Source organism: Apis mellifera, linkage group LG5 (assembly GCF_003254395.2).
Source record: "Apis mellifera strain DH4 linkage group LG5, Amel_HAv3.1, whole genome shotgun sequence".
NCBI classification, from domain to species: domain Eukaryota; kingdom Metazoa; phylum Arthropoda; class Insecta; order Hymenoptera; family Apidae; genus Apis; species Apis mellifera.
In genome coordinates this window covers 5,584,018-5,605,254 of record NC_037642.1, presented here as the reverse complement: position 1 = coordinate 5,605,254, position 21,237 = coordinate 5,584,018, and the positions used below count along the sequence as shown (strand labels likewise).

Here is a 21,237-nt window from a genome sequence, read left to right as displayed (position 1 = left end):
TTTAGGTCTTTTTCGTAATTTCGTGTATTTTTATTTTTATACGTTTTTTGATTTATAATATTTCCGTGGTTATAATATTTACTCGTAAAAGTATTATTTATTTTATTACATGGAGATTTATATTATATCGGTTTTTAAAGTTGAATTTATGACATTTTAAATTCCCTATTTATTCTATTTAGTCAGGTTTTCCTTTTTTCTTTACGAAGTTTCGTATATAGAAAGACATGAAATATTTTTCTTTGGATATTTGAAAATTTGCTCTCTTCCATCCTACGAATGTATCAACATCCTGTATATTTATTGCATATCCGTCTCCCCTTTTAAAGATCGTCGATACTCGAATAAATTATTCCCACTTTGCGAAGAAATTCACTGTACGCCGCCAATAGCTTCGTAACAAGGTGCTGAATTACCAGAGTAAAACGGCTTTTTATGCAAATTAGAAAACACGAACACGCGATTTTCGCTCTGCTCGCGCCTCTTTAATCATTGAATTGCTCAATGACCGTGCTCAACTCCACGGTAGCTTAGTTCTTTTTTTCTCTCTCTCTCTCTCTTTTCCTCGTATGCACACACATCGTAACCACCTATCTCTCTTAATTCTCGCTTATAATTGCTAAAGAAGTTCGCGTGATATATTACCAGCCACCGTCACGGTCGATCGCATCCAGAGATCCCGACAATAAAATGCCACTCATTAACTCGATAACTCTCTCTCCCGTTTTCGATTTCGACACAATGCGAAAATCCGTGCAAGCAATTACCTATTTATCTCTCTCTCTACATATATATATCTCTTCGTCTCTCGTTGTAACAAACGGATTAGCCAATAACACGGACGCAATGCATCGAGCGATCGACAATTAATTACACGACTCTGGACGAATAAAATAATTTGTAAAAAGGAATCTCGATCCATCGTATTTCCATTCGTAATTTCTCGTCGTATTAATTAATTTATCGTCACGAGTTTTCTCGAGCGAATTCTTTAAGAAAAAATCGTTTCGAAATTTTATGAAACAATTGGAATTAATTAAAAATAATTATCGATCCGTTTTCGGGTAAATACAAAAATATTATTATAATAATTTTGGGAAAAAATTGTTTCCTCGATCACGAGTCTGGCCAAGTCTGCATATCCTTCCATAAATTAATCACCAATCCTATCCAGTCCACGCAGTGTTTACATCGAATATCGATCGTTACGTTTGCTCACCACCCTCCCTTTTCCACCCCGCGTATGCAAAATACCCGGGTTCTGCATACGAAAGCTGGTATTGCTTTACGGAAAACGTCTCGCCTCCTCTTGTCTGGTTAGAGTACTGACTTGAATATATTGCAATCGTGAAGCAGGAAGTTCTTTCCGGACAATGTAGCGTATTCTTAAAAGTACGAAGTTGAAAACGTCTCGTCCTCATTGAATCGACACCTGGCTCCTCCGCACCTGTTTCGTCCCGCATACGTGAAAGTGATTTTCACTATTTTTCGATTTTTCACAAGTTGATTCCTCCTTTTCCCCCCCTCCCTTTCAGCCTTTCCTTATATCGCTCGGGAAAAGAAGGGACTTCTCCTCTTCTCTCCTTTCTTTCCGTTGAAACGTCATCCTCATCGTCTAAGAGCCACCAAAGTCGCCCTCTCGGAGAGAGAGGACCCGCTGCGTATCTCCCTTGTCGGCTACCGTCGCGTGTACGCGCGTTCTCTTGTCCCTGACTTTACAGATAAAACGGGAGCGTCAGTCGTTCGGACGATTCTTCGTTAACCGTTGCTTTATCTTAACGCGGCTAGGAGAAACGAAACGATCGTATATTATATGTATACGAGCTACGTGATATTCGTGATATTGTTGTAAATATGCGTGGGTATATTGTTACACTCAGTTCAGATAACTTTGAAGAGACGAGCGATAAATATGGTTTTTTCCCTTCTTTTTCCGTTTGTTTGTTTGTTTCTCTTCAATAGGATTCTTCGAAAGGTATTCTAATATTAACTTTTATACGCGAATTATTATTCAGCTTGGATTTTCTTTCTCCCCGTTGTACTGTCGTAAACGATTATCCGATTATTTGTCAGGTGTTTAATCTCGTTCCACGAGAGATTGTTTCTTATGAATTATTAATAACGTTCGTTAATTAGATCGAGTAGAGAGGTAAAGTCCAGACAACGTTCCATCGAATGAATCGCTTGAAAATGAATCTCTTAATTTTCTCGTCTCGTACGAGTCAAAGAATCTGAAACTGTGTACTCTATACGTGTACGCAAGTTTGAAATATTCGATTGCATTGCACGTTCCATCCAATCCCAATGCTCGATCGATTAACTCAAAGTCGTTGGCTTTCTCTCTCTCTCCTCTCTTTCTTGATTGTCGTTCTCGCTAAACGGGGAACGGATTTCATTAACGGAGAGCGGATCTTCTTCCCGGTTTTTTTTAAGGAAAACGCGAGACAGAAGGATCGTTTCGAGCTTTTTATGAAATTACTGGCCGCGTTTCGACGGAAAGGGAGAAAGAGGCGGGTTTATCCAAGGACGCTCGTTTAATTTTCTTCAAACGAACACCGAATTTTTCCAGGAATCGTGTTTACATCGAAGGCAACCTTGTTCGGAGAATCGCTTCGAAGAATGATTTTCGGTGGATAGATTTGATTTTTCTACTTTTGAATCGTTTAATTAGTAAGCACAAATTATATTCTCGAAGCGGGATATTTCCAATTTTAAGAGTTTCAATTCAAATTCAAAGGTTTAACAATCAATTAGATTAATTTATTTCGAACGATGAAAAATTAGAAATAACAATAACGCTTAGATGCTTGTTGTATTTCTCGAAAAAAAATAATCTTGCAATTAATATTCGATTGGCATGAAAATGCAGCCAGTTCACCAGCGCCACAATATTAAATATTAAATATTGCGAATATTATTATCACAGCCGTCGCGGCGCCGTAATTCTTCGCGACAAGATAATATCGCGTTTACTTAATCGTAGCTCGTAGCCTTTAAACTCGTACCAATTAATTACGTACACGATTTCCCTCCCCTTTGTTCGATTAAAACCTCCGTGATCGCGGCCTGCTGATTTATCGTTACCCGTCCCCCTCCCCGTGGAAAATTCGCGAGGGAAATCGATTGGGCCGGAAGTGTCCTCCTCCTCCTCCTCCTTCCGCGATCGTTTCTCAACTTTTTACTCCGCTGGAGTTTCTTTCTCGCTCTATATATATAAAAACGGACGTTGAAATGTGACGCTTTGGAAGCAGATAAACGAATTGTGGAGAAATGGAGGTTGGTTTACCTATCTAAAAGTATTTTTTCGTAAGAAGAAAATTATTTTCCCTTTTTTTGGGATACGTTTGGGATTTGATACGTTATTAATGCTGTTTAAGGATTTGTTAGAGGCGTGGTAATTTCTGTTTCGCGACAAATGGAAGTTTTTTAAATTTCAACGAGATTAATTTTGGGAATAAGGGAATTTGAATACGTTTAATTAAAAATTCTTCTTTTTTATTGAAATATTTTTCCATACTGTCAACTCGACTCGAAACAAAGTTTCAATAACAAGAGATACGATCTTTTATCTTGAAAGAGAAGCGCTCTATAAAAATAAACTCCTTTCTCTCACTCAACCCCCCTTTGTCTCTTAATCGGCGAGAAAGAAAGAAAGAGAGAGAGAGAGAAAGGAAGGAGCGAGTTTATAAATCGTGGATAATGAAAATTTTCGCCACGGAAGAGTAGCGGTGTTTCGAGAAAAGGGAAGAGGAAACGGCGAATGGAGGGAAGCGAGCTTGAAGGAAGACGTATCAATTCGAAAGGGAGGAAATACACCCCCTGTGCACTCGGCTCGGGAGTAATGAAATGCAGCTTACACCCCGTATTTTACGTTTTATTAGGCTTCTCCCTCCCCCGCCGCATTTTGCTGCTTTTACCCAGCATTCGGGTCAAGTGGCTATGAATATCTGTATCCAACTGTGGCCGTCTAAAGCAACCGGCCAATTTGTCCGCCATATTTCATCGCCTTTCCCCCCCGTTCCTGTATTTCCTTTCTTCCTCCCTCCCTTTTTTTCTTTTCTTCACACCCTTCTTCGTCTTTTTCTACCCGTTTTTCGCGCGACAAGTGAAAAACAAGAGAAACCAAAGGGATAAGCCACTTCCTTTTACTCGACGACGCTTCAACGAACGTTTGAACACGATATCGAAAATTTTTGATTGTCTTCCTTTTTCAAATTTCGAAGCATTGCAACGAGCAGTAAAAGAAATAATAATCAATAGTAATCGATAATAGCATGCTGGATCCTCTTTCTTCCCGTGAATCGAACGAAAGATTCTTGATGTTAAATCAAGGAAGAGCAACGAATTCGAAATTTGAATAACCCTTGAACGGGAAAGATAAAAAAGTTTCGAGTTCCTTTCCTTCCAAGTATAATAACGGGGACAAGAGAGTTAATCGGAGCTTTCCAAAATTTCTATGGCGAATATTATCGTGGTAGAGGCGGCTTAATTAACCGCGATAAACTTTTATTCATTCGCTCGAACACGTCTTCGAGGAACAATTAACGCGCTCCGAGCAACGATCCCGCCCGAACTTGCCCCTTCCTCCCGGCCGAGAACGACAGAGGAGGAGGTGGAGGAGGAGGAGGAGGAAGTGGGATAAAGAGAGAAAAAGGGGCGCAAAGTTAGAAAGGGGATACGGTGTATATCTCGGATCGGTAATAAATTCTCGGTGGAATTATGAATTGACGTTGCGAGGATGATTCGATATAGCGAGAGGGGTGCATTTACCCGATAATCCTTGAGTGGCGCGATGCATTTAGGCTTTGGAACTCGATGGGTAATGACCAGAACTCGATTTCAGTCACGATCCAGGGTTACAGGCCGGCCTTTCCTCGACCCTCTCTCGGTATCCCCTCTCTCTCTCGGTATTTTTTCTTGGACGTTCAACAACCTAGCCTAACCCGAGAGCGCGAGAAGAACGAGTCGGGCTTGAAAAATATTATTAAAAAAGGAAGACGTGTATAAAAATAAAACGAGAATATTATCTTATTGGGAGAAATTTCTAAATATCTTGTTATCTTTCTTAAGAGAGAAAAATTCAAAAAAATTGTTTCATCGCGCGTTTTTATAAATAATTTAAACGCCGAAAACGTACGACGAAGGTAATCGATCCGAGAAGCGTGAGGCGTCCTGTAAAGCGTTCGTCATCTGTGCATGACTGTACGGTTTAATGCTCGTAGCAAGTTTCAACGTTGGATTATTCTCGACACACCTTTTCGTACTCCGGAATACAATCTCCTCGCGCTCCGTTTCGCGCCTCTCCCTCTCTCGAACGCGAGATACGATCGCATAATCCCCGATCTCTCGGCGCTCACGGTTAATTTCAACCTTTTGGCCTTGAACAGTCTCGCGACGACCAGACGATCGTCTATGAATAATACAGGCCGCGTGTCTCCTCAGCCCGTTCTTTAGTCGCCTCGTAACCGGGCGTAAATCATCTTCTGTAACTGTAGCTCTATGTAATCCCCCTCCCCCTTTCATCGCATCTATTTCGGTGTTTAAAGTGTATATATATATATATTATAACTCCTGGCTAAACGTCATCGGAGGGTATTCCATTCGTGCGATTATTCACCGGTAATGGTTTGACAACCAATGGAATAAATAGAGTCTACTCAAAGTGGTAAGCTCCACCGTTTTTAGATGTTGTACCATCACAATCGATTTGCTCAATTCTTCTTTTTTTTTTTCTCTCGAAGAATCAAGATAAATCGACGGTATTTGGATCGTATTTGGATCATGATTACTCGTTGTAATATCGTGTAATATTTCTGTTGATCGAATTTTCTATGATCGATTAAAAATTATAAATCGTCTCGATTCGGGTCATTCGAGAGTTTGACGAGAGAAATCCCTTGTTGCTATCCTAAATGTAAATCATCGTGTGGATCATATATTTAGTATATTTTTTGGTTAAGAGGATCGTCCTCTCTAGAACGATTTGGAAAGGAAAATTTGGAATTGTCGGATCGATTCGCGGCACGTTTCGAGAGGAAATTCGGTCGAGAAAGTTGGGTCCGCGTAGTCACCAGCCTTTTGTTCCTCTACCAAAAAGAAGCCGGTGCCGCAGAAATCCGAGCCAAGAATAGGTTGCGGTGCCACGTGCCGTGCTGCTCTTCTACTAGTCGCCTCTAGACAGTTGAAACTTCTGCAACCGCCGATACCCCGATCCTCTCGGTATTATTACGAGTTTCCCCCCCTTTTTCTTTCTCTCCGTTCCCTCTCATTATCGCGGATCGTGTTTCCATAATTTCGAGCCATCAATTTGCGCCTCGATGGGGGGAGACACCCTCGAAACTGCAATTAGCAAACTGCAATTTTTCTGTACTCGCTCCCTTTCCTTGACCCGGAGAAACTTTCTCTTAGGTATCTTAGGTAACTCGATATTATTAAAAAAATTGCACAACTTTGAGGAACTTGTAAATGGATTTCGCGAGAACTCTTAATAATAATAATAATAATTTCGATTATACGTTTCTGTTTCTTCGTAACGATCCCAAAATCCGTAAAGAAAGAAAGGAAGGAAGAAATTATTCCGCGAATGAAAAAAGCAGGAAAGTAGTAGTCGGTCGGGCGACAGGGTCGGCTATTCCGGTCGATCGTTGTCAATCGGTCGCGCGATCACTCAAAGTAGAGTCACCTCCTACCAGAAATAGTGTTGAGCCACGATGATTCCAAGTAACGCGGTACGTTTTCACGGTATAAAACGCGTCAACGTGTGTACACGCGTCGAGCCGTATACCCTTCTCCCCCTCCCCCTCCAGAGTGCAATATTTAACTCAATCCGCTTGGCGTGCACACGAGACTGGTTTCAAGGCAAGACACGACGACGCGAGAAGAGGAGGAGGAGGAGGAAGAAGAAGTAGTCGAGCTCTCGGCGTGCACGAATTATCCGTCCACGTGGCTCGATCCGTGAATAAAACGGGGGGCAGCCGGTCGTGGACGTCGCTTTTGGGATCGGGCCCTTTTCGTCGATAGGCGATCGTCGCAGCAAGGGGGAGGGGAAGAGATCGGCGCGACTCGATCGTCTCTCGACTCGGCCACGCACGCACAAGGGAAACGAAAACGAGTCGCGTGCTGATAGCAACGCCGATCGGTTAATTAATTATCCCTCCTCGAGACGCCTCGAACGTTCCGTTCCCAACCCTTCCCACGTCGCGATCCACCTTTTCTTCGCGCACGAAGGCGTTTATCCTTCGTTGGAATTGGAGGCTGCTCGCCAAGGGTTCGCGTGCTAATTTTCATCTCGTTACCTTTTGTGTTTAAATCCGGGTGGAGGAGAATTTTTATTCGAAATTTGTCGAAAGGATTTGAAAAATCATTACATTTATCGCGAGATTTTTTTTTTATTACCTCGAAAAAGTTAAATTAAGAACGAAGATTTTTATATTACACGAGGGATTAATTTTGTAAAGTTTCTGAAAAGAGAGTTCAAAGTTGCTTCAAGTCGCAGAATTATTCTGTTGAATGTAATTTTCGAAGAGATATTGGGAGGAGGGAGCGTGATCTGGTGGTAGAGGTCACTACTTATTATGCGAGATATTAATAGCAAATTCTTTCATGTAGTACGTTCATTGTGCACGCCTCGGTATTTTTATGATACATATATATCACGCGCTACTCGGAAACGTTCATTGTGCACGCCTCGGTATTTTTACGACACGTGTATAATATCGTGCGCGGCCTATCCAGCAGGCCGAAAAACTGATCGACCTTATCAAGGTGAATCGATCGATTTCGCTCGAAATTTCGTTAATTTCGTTATTTTTTTCTTCCTCTTCTTCTTCTTCTTCTTCTTCTTTGACTACTCGGATCAGTGTCTCGAAGGACGCGGATTAAATATCGCGAAACATTGATAGAGGGAATTTTAACACGATGCGTGTAATCTCGATTGACCGTCACATTTCGGGACGACTCGTAAAAGGAGATAAATCGAGGCCGAGCGGATAATTGAGAGAAAATTATTAAAAATGAGTTTTATATGCAAAACGATTTGATTCCGATATTATCGCCCCTCTCCTTTCGCACTTTTTCCTCTTGTTAATTTTACACTTATAAGCGCTTTATCAAGTGATCGTTTCGTGTCTTACAACTTTTTTTCCCTTCTTTTTTCTCTCTCTCTTTCTCTGTTTCTCTACGAAAGAGAGGCCGGATAACCGAGACACCTCGGTCGATCGAGATTACAGATAATCGCGATCCGGTTAATCAAGGTCCTGCCAGTAATTCATGCATATATCTACATCGTAAATATAAATCTTTAACCAATATATATATATATAGTAGAAAATATGTGGCCTGATCTTGTATGAAAATTATTTATCGGATGATCAAAATGTGGTCACCGGTGAACGTGTTAATTCTGTTTCAAGAAGTGTACCCGCTTCGTCTAATAGTTGTTTAAAAGGAAGCGCTTCGACACACGCGTGACGGAAAACGATGAGGAGAAAAGAAAGAAAAAAAAGAAAAACCTGGACGAATTCCAATTTAATTATAAATAGACATCGGAGAAACAACTCGATTTTAACTTCCAATTTTATCAATATCCTTACTCCCAATTATTATTCACAATTTTTAAAAATCTCTAGATTTTTTCTAAATTCTATCCTCATCTAATAGAAACACTCGTGTATATCATACATTTCCTTTCCAATCAGAAAAAATTTCGAAAAATTAGCTGTCGATTAAAATCATCGATCGTTTCGAAAAGAGATGAGAGAAGAATTCGTTGTCATTGTTGGCGGCTCCCCCGCGCTACGTGATGACGATCGGCCACCGCCACCTGATCCACGTTCGATCGATTGGAGCGCTTCTCGTTTCACGGGCACCGTTAGACGATTCGCGGCACGGTCTCGTTTCGAATTCTAGCAACGGACGTTTCTACGGGGAGTATCGTTTACAGAGCACGTAACACGATGTAGTAGCACCGTGTAATTTCTCTGTCACCGGGTTGCATCGTTCCCGCCGCCGCCGCCTCCGTCGCGACCCCCTTCGTTCCTCCATCCGCATTTCTATGGTTATACGGCCTCTCTGCGTAGTTCACGTGCACGTATGTAAGCTCTCCATCGACAAGCTCGAGACGTGTCCCATTTCAACCGAGTGACGCCTGTCCAAAACTCTTCCCAATCATTTAAATTGGAAAGAAATTGGACGGAGAGCGTCTTCGAAGACGATCCAGAATTGAAAATTCATTGCAAGGATTTATAAATAATCAATGAATATTGTACAGGTTAGAAGAATTATTAGGAGGATTTTGGAGATCGATTTTGAAGAGGTCGGGAGGGGAGGTTTGTTTAGGGATTTGGTTTAGAACGGGTCGTAAAGTTTTTTTGTTCCCGTGTCTCTTCGTTCGCTTTTCCACGAAGCATAGATTTTACGTCTCAATTGGCAAGCAATTGGGAAGGTTGAGTCGAGTGACACGACTTTTGTATACAAACTGGAAGAACTTTTCAACTGAAAGAACTGCGCAGTGAGAATATTTATCGAGCGTTTAAACGGCAGAAATGACGAACGATTTTCTCCGTGCGTTTAGAATTTTGATTTCGTGAGGAAAATTTTTCGATACTGTTAAAATTTATAAGAAGTAAATCCAGTTAATAAAATCGATTTACTGTTTTTCATGGATGAAATTACATCGTGTGAACCAGCTTCAATCGCGATCCATTAACCTTTAACGCTTCGTCCAAATTGGAACTGCGCCGAATTTCTCTCTTTTCGTCCTTGAAGGGGAAGGAAAAATGTTGGATCGGAATTAAATTAATTAATAAGCCGAATAATCGAAGGAGAGTCTGTGGCGTGAATTGTGACAAACATTTCGGCCGTGGTTGGGCGCCTATAGGCGAAGTCGTTTAAAAATAAATCTCTAGCATCTCTGCAACCCATCACAGATAGGTAGCGAACGAAGGCAACGAACGTTCTCCTCCTCCTCCTCCTCCTCCTCTGCTCTAAATTAAATCGCGAGTCTAATCTAAAAGCGCGGTTTTCACCCCTTCCCCTCGCCATCCCATCCACTGAATCCTGTTGGAGGCGTTAAAAATCTGCAGATTCTTCCCCCTCCCTCTCGCTTCCTCTGACGCGTCCTCTTCCTTCGTCGAGCCACTTTGTCAGCAGAAAAATATCGGACAGCTACTTTGTAGCTGGCGCTCTCTAATAAAAAGTAGAGGCGAAAATGGAATAATACTAGTGCAATTAGTGAGAGAGAGAGAGAAAAGAGTAGAATAATTTTTATTATATCGAGCTTAACCTCGTATGCGAAAAAAGAATAAAAGTGGAAGGAAATATTAAGATTAATTTTACGTATCCATAACTTCCTAATGACAGTGTCTTGTTAAAATAGGAAATTATCATCTATCATTTCGATATATATATTTTCTCGATCCCTTTTCAATATTGCTCGAGTATAGCAAAATTTCTTTAGTCACCAATTATTTATTCGTAACTTCCTTTCCAACACTGATTCTAATCCAATCGAAAAAATTCGATCGAAATCAAAATGAATATTCCACGAGTAGAATCGCGATTTAAAGATCTCCTTCGATTTTTCGACGATGGAAATGCTCCTACGTTTTCTCTCTTTGGACAAATATTTGCAAAAGAAGGAATCTCGCGGGGGATCGGTTTTTTCGAGGGCCGCCACGCGACACTTCGATCATTTACACGCGAAATTAGAGAGCAGGCGAGGCCTCGCCCCCCCTTCGCTCTTCTCTCCTGCGCGTAGCTTCGTTAAATTTTCATTAGATCGCTACAATGCGCAATTTGCCGTTGTCTTTATAAATATGGATTGTGGGACGGGGACAGTTTTTTGCAGTTTGAAAGATAATGAACGTTTCTATCGGTCAGTGTACGCGTGCGTGGGTTTCCCACTTATTACACGTTTCACCTACTTTTCCTTTTTTTTCGCGGATCTAAGCGAGCACGTTACTCGCTTTGTTCAAGCTATGCGCGAGGAACTTGACTTCTTTTTACGCGTGTCGTAATATAAATCCTTTAAAGGAGAGAGTAGAGAATTTTCTTTTCTCTTTTTAATCGCTTTTGATACAGTTGGGTTTGGATCTTGGATTTGATCTTTCGATCGAAATATTTGATTGAGAAAAGGATAGGAAAAAGTTGTCGAGCGAGGAGAGCTGCGTAATACGATTTCGAAGAGGTGGTGAAAGTGTGTTTTCACACATCATCTCGCGCAGAGGGGAAATTGAGTTGCGTAATTGGAAGGGGGACGAGATCGATGATGATTCGGGTTTGTCGATCATCGTCCCAGATGAGAAGACTCGTATTTCACAAATACGTTCGACACCCGTTCGGGATCTTGTTCTTTTGATCGTCGTCCAAAGACGACGGGGGAAACCGATGCTTCGATGTCGGGTGTGACGCGGATTAAAGTGAAATGCCCGTTCACGAGGCAACGGAAGTCATTCACTAGCTCCGCAGACGGGATACTCTAAATGTGGAACGTCGAGTGGCCGGCTTGAATAAATAATCGGTCTTTATGAGAGGAGAATTGGCTGTTGCCGTCTCTCATCGATGATCGTCGTCTCCATCGATCCATTTTTCCGAAAGAGGGGGGGGTTCGTTTGAATCTGATTTGATTTGAAAAGAAGCCGTGGAAAAAAAGGAAGAAGCGATTCCTTTCATCTCGGCGGATGTTAAAAATATTTCGAGCTGGAAATATGTGTTACGTAATCGACAATGGGAAAATAAATATTGGTAAAGATTGCTGTTGAAGTTTTTCTTTTTTTGAATAAAACAACTTGCTCTTTTTATTAAACAGAGAAACGTATATCCTCTTTCGTTCGTCGAAAATGTTTTAATCGATCGAGTCATCGATTTTTACATTTACACGTGCGTAAGAAATTCGCTCGAAACTTCGAAACGTTTCATCAAAATTGAGATTATTCGTTGAGAAAAAAATATTCCCACTAAACCATTACATACGCATCAATATTTATTCAACGAACCAATAAACCATCTTGAATACAAATATCAACGTAACAAAAGGCAATAATGGCAGGTAGTTGCTCGTAAATCCGCTTCCATCACCTATCACCGAGTTTATGTCGCAAAAAGATCCAATAAGATTCCATTGTTAGAAAATGACGAATTAAAAAAAAACGGCAAGTCGATCTTCCAAGTTCCTATCTTTATTCTTATCCAAAAAAAGAAAAAAATATTCATCAAATCCATCCCCCTCTCTATCTACCAAACTTTACACTGGAAAAAGATCAAGATGGTTATTATTTTCAAACGGAAAATGAACCAAGGATAATTGTCCAACAATAGCAATCATCTTGCCACGTTAACTCAAGCATCCGCATCTTCCATTCCGATTTGCGTTGCAAAAAAAAAACAAAAAAGAGAAGAAAGGATGAAAAGACTTCCCTATTGTTCGGCGAGGAAATGTTAAATCCAAATTTCTATCTTTACAAAAAAGAACGTGACCACCAGAAGAATACCTGCATCACCAATTTTTCACGCGTCGACACCTCGGAGAGGAAGCGTTACAAATTGTTACAGTACAACGCAGGGGGCAATTGCATCGAGGAAGGGTTCCTCCAAGTCCATGGGAGGGGAAGGGAAGAAAGAGAGAGAGGGGAGAGACACGGAGCACTCTGCATCTCATCGGTGCAGTGGTCGGCGCTGCTCTAAAATCGAGTCGAGGCCAATGTCAAAGTTCGAGCTGGCTTTCCCGCTTTAAAACTCGGAAACAATAGGGGACCTCTGCGTCCTCTGGAGTAAAAGTGCCACCGCCATTTCCAAGTGTCGTGCCGTTTGTGAGGAAGGGAAAAGAAAAAAAAAAAAAAAGGAAAAAAAAAACGGTGTGTACGTGCGCGCGATGGCACACAATGGTGAATAGAAGAAACCAAAAGTGCGATTACCATTCAAACGGGGACACGGGGAAAACTGTTATTCTCAGCAGTTATCCGTCGACGATGATGATGGACCCGGCGGACGCTCGAGGAAATCGATTTCTTTTGCACTTTCGTTCTCTCTGTCGAAATTAAAAATATACCTCTCCTCTTCTTTTTTTTTTTTTTAAACGGAACTCATCTTCGAATATTTCTTTTCGTATATTTTTATTTGTATAGATTGGAAGGGACAAGTCGGGTGGAAAAGTCTGCGTGCAAAAATTTCAACGGAAGTTTATCTATCTATTACGTTACAACGATCTTGGCTGGTACGACGATGCAATAAAGACGGGAGACAGAATGTGTTATACACGTTATTAATACACGTGTGATATAGCAAGAAGTAGCAAATGGTATTATTAACTTATGGCACGTGAAATTACCGATTTCACGGATGGATGAAACCATTGAGAATTCATTAACTAGAAATATACCGTTAAATAATAAAACTGGGAGTCGGGGACTTCGGAATGGAAAAGGCGAGTCGAAGATAACAAAATATATATATATATATACATCCGGCGATAGTTCTCCACCCGAATGAGCGGACGAGTTATCTTTCAATTACGCTTCTTTGTCCCTGATCTATCATCGCAGGTGCAGAGATAGACGATTCGAAAGAGAGAGAGAGAGCGGGAAAAGAAACGAAGGCGATGTTTATTCAAAGGCGGAAGAGGATGGATCCTCGTGTATCCTAGACTCGGGTGTGAGCACCGCTGAAAAACCCTAGAGAAAACGCAAGTTCTCTCGCGTTCTGTTGCACGTATTCAAAGGTGCAACCCTTTCATTAGCGTGTGGGCCACGCGCTCTATTATCCCCGACAAAACATCCGATTCCATTGTCCAACCGGGGAACAATGCCACGCCGCGGTCACGTGTTCTATTTTCGATCATTATCCGCCAAGTGTGCATAAAATTGGCAAATTGCGCCAAAAATCTTTCTTTCCACCAATTTTTCTTTCTCTCTGAATTATCTCTTATCTCCCAGCTTTTCACGCACCTGTCCGAAACGAAGAAAATCTCTTCTCTTCACAATCTCTCGAATAGTCTAGAAGAGGATCTACTTTTCACGCAACGAAATCGAAGGTCGATTAAATGGGAGGGGAAAAAAAGTCGGAGGGATCGCAATTTGCCCGAACAAATTGGGCGAAGTGTTTTTTGATTGATCCGATTTTATTGGGGCGCGCATTGGCGCGCGCGAAACCACTTCTCCCCCTCCCTCCTCGTGACAGGTTTGACAGCTGTCGCGGATCCACCCGTGTCACTGCTGCCTAGATAAAAGCCTTACGAAATGATCATTTCCTCTGTTTCGATCGGCAAACGCGTCGTCGCCGCGCTTCAATTGGACGTTCAACACCCTCCTCTGCCGCAACCCTTTTCTCTCCCTACTTCTCTCCAATCGACCCGTCATCCCGTTCGATATTGATATTCAAACGGGAGAATCAAAGAGGTATTTTTCTTTTTTTCTCTCCAATCATTGGCCAGGATCGAGGAAGGTTTTCTTTATTTCCAAATAATTGTTTCTCGATTTCGAAAGAAGAGCGTATCATCGATTAATGGATAGTCAGAAATTTAGCTAGCTTTTGAAAATAAGGATGTGGTTCCTCGTGGAAAGGCACGTGTCAGTTTGCGAACAATCCTTCTGCGGTTATGTAATTAGACGCAAAGACAACTCGAGAAGGGAAATATTAATTCAAACGGGAGAATCAAAGAGATATTTTTCTTTTTTTCTCTCCAATCATTGGCCAGGATCGAGGAAGGTTTTCTTTATTTCCAAATAATTGTTTCTCGATTTCGAAAGAAGAGCACGTCATCGAATAATGGATAGCCAGAAATTTAGCTAGCTTTCGAAAATAAAAATGTGATTTCTCGTGGAAAGGCACGCGTGAACAATCCTTCTGCAATTATGTAATTAAACGCAAAGACAACTCGAGAAGGGAAATATTAATTCAAACGGGAGAATCAAAGGGATATTTTTCTTTTTTTCTCTCCAATTATTGGCCAAAAATTGGCTACGTATTTTCGCGGGATCGAGGAAGGTTTTCTTTCCAAATAATTGTTTCTCGATTTCGAAAGAAGAGGAACAGGCGAATAATGGATAGCCAGAAATTTAGCTAGCTTTTGAAAGGATATGGTTCTTCGTAGAAAGGCACGTATCAGTTTGGGAACAATCCTTCTGCGGTTATGTAATTAGACGCAAAGACAACTCGAGAATGGAAAAACGAGGGAAATATTAGGTTCACAAAATAAGGCTGGAAGCATTCCTCCATAAGGATTTACCTGTTTATCTCGCGTTCGCCCTGCCCCCGTTTCGGCCTTGCAATGAATTTCTGCCGCCACTTTATGTATCGATTGTTCGTGCCACTGTCATGCAAATTTAACACCGCTTTCGCCACTGATTAACGAGCCAACTTCTATTTCCTACCACTATTATTATTATCTTTATTATCGGGGCCCATTGTGGCTAATTGCGTCTTTCATCGCGATTCCCGTTTCCTTTCATGATTTCACTTGTACTTTCAAGATTCTGAAAATTGAAAATCTATTGTTTCGCTCGTGAGTGAAAATTTTATCGACGCCTAATTGCCGTCTAAGTGAATTACCGAAATCGTATTCGAGATATATTAATTGAAAACTCGGAGGATTTTACAGTTATTTGAAGAAGAAAGTTCGAAGAAGAAAGAAGCTTCAATTGCGTTTTGCCAGTTTCCAACTCGTCGTTGAAATCACTCGTCGAGGAATGAAATAATACGAGGAGAAAGTGAAGAATGAAAACGAGGCTCGTTCTCCTGTATCAAAATCCATCTTAATAAATCGAGCCAAAACTCGCCAATTTTCTCGCGATTCACGCACACTCACGCGCGACCCATTTACCCCCAATTTATCCACAATTTTCCCCGACACCAACCGAGTCTCTCCTCGCACGTTTCACGCGCGGTGCAAAGCTTCACGAAAATGGAGGATGGATGCGAATCCCGGTTTTATCGCACAATAGGAAGCGGTCGTCGAGTGATACTTCCGACAAGGCGATCCACTGAAATAGATGAAGATCCCCCTCCTCTCGTCTCACGCACGTGCGGAAACAACGCTCTCTCCTCCTCCTCCTCCTCGTCTGCTCGCGGACCGTGTCGTCGCTATCGCGTAAATCCCTCTTCTCTCAGCGATAACCGATGGAACCCGGTAAAATTTCAATTTTTATCGTTTCAAAATTTAATGGACGAATTCCTCGAGTGTATATGAAAAGGAGATGAAAGGAAAGTTTCATTTACTCGTGGTGGTGTTTCGTTTGTTTGGGGGAGGGAGAAGAGGGTTGTTGAATGAAAACGGCGAATGGAATCGGTCGAATGGATTGATTTATTCGCCTCGCGAGAAGCGTATTAGGAATTCTACGCGAATCCTTGGTTCCGCTCGCGGAAGATTTATAGCGATCGTCTTGTTGGCGCGCGCTCTTTCTTCTTCGAGAAGTTAATTACGAGGTTTCGTTGGAATTATCGCGGATTTGATCGTTGTACATCTTATTTTCTTTTATCTTTGCCACTCGTTCCTTACTATTTTTAATGGAACTTTGGATAGAATTAATAGAACGATGACTCTTAACTCTGTCGAGAATCAAATATTGTTTATTTACCTTTCGATTTGGAATAATAGAAATAGTTTTCCAAGGTTCAGAATGGAAAAAAACATTGGGAGGGGAAAAGAAGAAGAAGAAGAAGAAACGGTTATTAAAAGTTGGTAAAATTGATAGGTTTACGAGTGTTCTCCTTGTCATCGCACACAGAAATAATCCGCTCGATATATTCTGTCGCGAATAAATCAGATATCGCAAGATTTATTGGAGGCGATCCTTAAAGGAAAAAACCTTAAAGGAAAACGAAGCTGCGCGCGTTTCTTTTTATCGTGCCCTTCCGATGATGAACGCTTCTGATAGACCGCCAAGCGCGAGAAATCGATTTGTTTTCCAGCTTCCACTTACCATTTCTGTGTCAATACGAAGAAGAAGATTTATCGATTAAAAAGGAAAAAAGAAAAAATTGGATAGTTGAAAATTTACGACAATATTCCTGATGATCATCGTTGGATAGATGGATAGATGCGTGCAAAAGGATCGATTTGTTTTTTGTTTATCGTCGAGCGATGGTTGGTAGATTGGCTTGGTGGTAGAGAAATTGGAATTTTGAAATTTTATATTTCTTCTGTTTTTCCTTCCCTTACAGAAGAAGTGGAAAGTATATTATTTTGGTCGTGGGCAAAGCTCGAAAAGTGTTTTCAACTGCGTACGTCTTTGGTCCAAGATTTGACCGAGGCAACGCGTGCATTCCCACTTTTTTCTTTTTCTTTTTTTTTTTTTGTTTGGAGCAGAGTGTTTCTGTGAACTCAGTCGAATTAAAAAATACGTAAACTTTACCGAGAATTCTTGTTTTTTGTATTCTCCAATATCGTATTCTTCAAATTTCGAATTGTTCTCTTGTTGGAGAAATATTATATTCAAAATATTCCTATTTTCGAACTCTCTCGTTAGATCAGATTGAAAAGCTTGTTGTTCATAAGTTGATTAGTTTCGATTCGATTTAATACAAATTCCTTTGGAATAGTGATTGATTAGAAAAGGGATTATTCGAATGAATAGAAATTTCGGATATTTAAAGATTTCGAGTGTTACTCGATTATAGGAAACGGAGCAATAAAGAGGCAATTATTTTTGCATGTTCTCAAGGTATTCGCGGAATCATTGAAAGAAGTAGGTCAAAATCTATATATATGTATTAATAAATAAATTGACGCGTTCGAAAGATTCGAGGTTTAAATTGATATTCTCTCGAACGAGAACGATATGCATATTTTCTTCGGATGGAGGGGGAAAAAAAAAAGGAAAAACAATTACAGAAAAATGAAGGAATTCAAAAGTTAAACTTGAGGAACGGGAGTATCAATAAATAACTGGATGTTTTCACGCGTTGATCGTTCTAAAAACGTGGAGACCAAACGTCCTCCAGGAACCTGACTCACGAATCCCTCTCATATCGCATTCCAAAGGAAAACAAGTCGAAATACAGAAGCACGACACCCCTCTTCAAACCTTCCCACACTTCAAGACCTCCTTCTCCATACTCTTAAAAAACTTTTTCTCTTCCTTCACGCTTCGCAATTCTATCGCTTCCAATCTTACTATCGTTATTCGTCAAAAAGAAATATTTTCACGGATTTTTTCCCCCAATTTCTCGAACGAAACCATCACCTTTGTCATTTTCCAAAATTAAACGTAACGAATCCATTATGCTGTTGACGTATCCCCGATTAATTCCAATGTTTCTTTTTTTCGGCTCGATCGGAAGCGATCGAAGCATTTATCGTGCGTGTCGCCGCAGAAAACGAGACCATCCCATAAACGAAATCCATCCGCGGAAACGACGCCGCCGCCGCGTAAGTGGGAGCGCGTTTAAATTACGTTTCGGCCCAGAAATTATGTACGAACGAGCGGACACACGAGCCTAACGAACGCCACGAAGGCCATTCACACCGTGTGAAGGCCTTCCCTCCTATGTGGATCGTCGACAAAGTTTTGAGAGAAAAAGAGAAAACTTTTTTTTCCACCAATCATTCGATCGTCGATTTCTTGAGGATAACGAGATTTCGAAGCAACCAGGATCAAGCAAATTGCCAGCAAGTTTGTTCAATTTTTTTCGAGGAAAGAAGATCGAAAGAAACGTGCGAACATGCGGAGGAATTATTTTTCTCGATTATAACGTTGCTCCGTAATCGGTGGGATAACGGTGGTCGCGTTGAGTCTCCGTTCCACGATAACGAGTACGTAATTATTCCCGGCCGGCCTCTTAAATAATAAGATTGCGTATCGAAACGTCGCGGCTTTGGCCGGGACGCCGGGATTGTTTGTGTACACTTGCGCCTGCTATTACTCTTAATCGAGCTAACCACGATGACAGCGTGATACGAAATACGTATCAAAGTCGTTATTCTTAAACTATGTCAATTATTTATGTAATAATCGCTGGATCTCGCTCTAAAAATATATTACATATAAATATATGCGTATATATACACACATGTATATAAAGAGAAGGAGAATTATTGTACATCTCCGTGTATCTTTAACCTCTCGAGGAAGGATTTATCGCTGCCATTTCAGATATAATACATACAATATATAATTCGTTTTCATTCTTCTAAGAATAAGAAAACAAGAGTTAGAAAGAAGGATTGTTCGCGAACAACAACTCCTTTTTTTCCTTTTTATCGTATCCAACAATCGTTGGATTCTTACGTTTATATTTATCTCGTAAAATCGAATCCCAGATCAAATATTTTCCAACTTACGTGTCTCAGAATCTCTCCTCTCCTGGCTGTCACGAGCCACGTGGTCTGCCGACTCGGACACGTGCTCCCCCGATCTTCACCCTCTATCGATCTACCGGATCGATACAGCCCCGTAATCACGATCCATCGTCCATCACGGAGAAGAGAAAGACACGAAAATCCTTTATCCCCTATATAATTCGATCCTCCCTCTCCCTCTCCCTCCCTTGTTGCTCCTCTCCCCTCCCCTCCTTCCTTAATCAATCCTCCGAGCGGACGAAAATAAATTCGTATGTTCAACCGTGACACAATTACCCGGCATTCCGGCCGAGGGAAGCGCGGGATGATTTACGGGCGATGAAGCGCGGAGGTTCAATGACAGTGGATGCGCGCGGCCACACGAGACGGGCGAATCGTCTTCTTAATTAGCCGCGATTAACCGAGACACGCGCTTTCCTCCCCGTGTACGCACGCGCGCGTTCCTCACCCCGGATAAACGAACGAACGGATGGACGAACGGACGGATGGACGGATGGACGGATGGACGGATGGATGGATGGACGGATGGATGGATGGATGGATGGATGGATGGATGGATGGATGGATGGATGGGCAGGCGAGAGCGCGACAGAAAACGTTGAACGGGAGGAACTGGCTGCGACTTGTCCGCTTGCTGACCATCGTAGCACTGAGCTCTCCTTCCTCAGCGACGAGCAATAGGGCTTCGAGCTACGAGAAACTCCAACTCCTCTCCGTCCCGCGCTCCAACGCCGCCGCTATTATCGTCCCGCTCGCTCGAGCCTCGGTTTCGCGCTCTCCCTCGCTCCCTCGCCGGTATTTCTGCTCCACGTGTGTGGAGCACGTGGCTCACGAACACGAATACCAACAAAAGGTTGGCCAGAGAGGTTGGCCAGGCTTGGAGAGTTTGATCTGGCCGGTCCTCCAGGATACGAGGAACAGGGAGCAACTCTTGCGGGGGATGACGAGGGTTTTTGAGTCGAGGCTTTTTTCGAAGGCTCGAGATGTTCTCTCGATTCTTTTGATTCGAAGGATTGGATACGGTTTATCGATTATTTCGAGGAGAGGTTTCTCTGCATAGGGAATGAGATGACTCGATCGAGATTATCGTGGAGATAAAATAGAGGTGGAAAGAGTTTTTTGATCGATTGTTAAGGGAGGAAGAAAGGTTTGAAACGTGCGATTCCTTTCAGAACTGTTCAAGATCGAAGTGGAAGATAAGAGGAAGAAGTTGATGTTCAGGTTAGAAGAGATTCAGACTAATTTCTGTTCGTCGAGATGCGGCACTGTTTACTTTCGCGATTTATCGTTCGAAATAACAGAGAAAACTTTTATCCTTTAAAAGACATTTTTTAGAACTTTTCTCGTATCTGTTCTTCTTAATCCTCTTCTTCCTTAAAACGAAGATCCCTGTCTTCGACAAAATATATCTCGCGGGATATAAACCTTTCCAAAAAGATCCAGTTCCCATGTTTCGCCCTGAAACGCATTTAAAAAGTATCGAATTCCGCGATTCCCTTCCACCAGCCAACCCCTACGAAAAGGTGGAAAGTTGGCGTAATTTCTCTCTCCCCCTATCATTACACAGCCGGGAGAATCCGCTCTCTCGTTTTCAAAAAACTTTCGAAGCGAGGGAATGGTTGGAAACTTGGTCGTTTACGGTTTCTCCCTCGAAGAATCGATAGTCGATTCGAAAGCTCAGGGCGAACCCCCGGCCATACTCGTTCCTCTTCCGAATATAAAACGTTTAAAGCGATTGGTTCTTTTTTTCCAACTTTCAATCCACGCCGATTAACAACGTTTCGAAATTCAAGGCAAATAAGTTAGTGAATCTAGCCTTTGGAAAATATTTATATCTTCCCTGTTGATCGAAATCTCGATTTTTTCCTTTTCTAAAATCGAAAGGGGTATTTGGAATATTGATAAATTTACAGGTTTTTAATTTTCGTAATCGTCGTCGACAAAGA

General features: G+C 41.7%; 2 protein-coding genes across 3 annotated transcripts in view; one reads left to right on the top strand and one right to left on the bottom strand.

The window, feature by feature from the left end:
• Positions 1-21,237, top strand: part of LOC725146 (very-long-chain enoyl-CoA reductase) — a 108,876-nt gene that overhangs the window by 17,934 nt on the left and 69,705 nt on the right. The gene's annotated exons all lie outside the window — the stretch shown is intronic.
• LOC100578810 (facilitated trehalose transporter Tret1-2 homolog) overlaps positions 1-21,237 on the bottom strand; it is a 74,979-nt gene that overhangs the window by 12,066 nt on the left and 41,676 nt on the right. Inside the window, exon 1 of one of the 2 annotated variants that reach the window (XM_003249965.4) lies at positions 19,274-19,580. The exons of the other annotated variant lie outside the window; for it this stretch is intronic. The gene's annotated coding sequence lies outside the window, so the exon portion shown is untranslated. Of the gene's footprint in view, positions 1-19,273; positions 19,581-21,237 lie in introns of those variants that run through there. 2 annotated transcript variants of the gene reach the window in all.